The 1,199-nt window shown below is 46.0% G+C and overlaps 1 protein-coding gene and 1 pseudogene across 1 annotated transcript in view; one reads left to right on the top strand and one right to left on the bottom strand.

Moving 5' to 3' along the window:
* The window catches only part of TMEM120B (transmembrane protein 120B), a 53,642-nt gene that overhangs the window by 18,243 nt on the left and 34,200 nt on the right, over window positions 1–1,199 (top strand). The window lies entirely within an intron of this gene.
* Window positions 1–1,199, bottom strand: part of LOC108315106 — a 6,890-nt pseudogene that overhangs the window by 552 nt on the left and 5,139 nt on the right.

Raw genomic sequence — 1,199 nt, forward strand, 5'->3', positions numbered from 1 at the left:
GATCTCTTGGCCTCGTGATCCACCCGCCTCGGCCTCCCAAAGTGCTGGGATTACAGGCTTGAGCCACCGCGCCCGGCCTTGTTGCACATTTTAGAAAGACTGGTCCAGCAGTGTTTCCTCTACTTTTAATTCCTGTTCTTCATTTAAACCCTTAGCAGGAGCATCGTTACATGGGTGGTCTAGAATGTCTTCATTTAATCCAGTTGACTTCTCCTTTTGATCCTTGTCAGCATCTTCAGCTGTCTGTGCTCCACGTGTATTCATTAACACATCGTTCCTAGGGATGAGTACTCTGCAGCTCTGCCTGCCTTCTTTCCAATGCCAGTTGTTTATTTCTCTCAGTTCTTTGTTGTTGCTCTTCTGTTAGGCTTCTACCTGACTCAGAAGCAAACATCTCACTTTCAGATGAATTTGTCAGAAAGGGATCTCATTCAGTAACAGTTACACCCTGTCCATTATTTCCTGCAACTTCATCATTATTGCTAACAAAATCTTCATGTAAAATAGGGAGAGCAAGTAGAATTCGTTTTAAACAGGTCTGAACTTCCTTATTTCCGGGTATTCACTCTGTCAATAAAATCCTCAAACTGAGGTTTAGGGAATAGCTTGTGTGCCCGGTGCTCCATGAGTCTGATTAGAGTATTCAGGTCTTCAGCCTCCTGACCTTTACCTTTGAATTTTGCCTTATCAAATACATGCCTTCAGGCTGGAAGGCCTCTCTGAAGTTAATGTGAGTCAGCTTGAGTATATTTCTTTTAACTGTTCTCTTTGGAGGTACAGGAACAGGAGCTCCAGTTCCTGACTCTTCATCAGATTTGGCTCCTTCACATCTTGTCTCTCTGGAGAAGCTCATACAGGAAGCAGGGGCCACAGTGCAGAACTCCACGTGCAGACTAAGTGCGTTTCCTGCAAGACTTGGGAACTCCCTCTTTTTTTTTTTTGAGACAGAGTCTCACTTGTTGCCCAGGCTAGAATGCAGTGGCACGATCTCGGCTCACTGCAACCTCTGCCTCCTGGGTTCAAGTGATTCTCCTGTCTCAGCCTTCCGAGTAGCTGGGATTACAGGTGCCCGCCACCGCGCCTGGTTGATTTTTGTATTTTTAGTAGAGACGGGGTTTCACCGTGTTGACCAGGTTGGTTTTGAACTGCCAACCTCAAGTGATCTGCCCATCTCACCTTCCCAAAGTGCTGGGATTACA

This window comes from Cebus imitator, unplaced genomic scaffold (genome assembly GCF_001604975.1).
Source record: "Cebus imitator isolate Cc_AM_T3 unplaced genomic scaffold, Cebus_imitator-1.0 Scaffold169, whole genome shotgun sequence".
Classification (NCBI taxonomy): Eukaryota; Metazoa; Chordata; class Mammalia; order Primates; family Cebidae; genus Cebus; species Cebus imitator.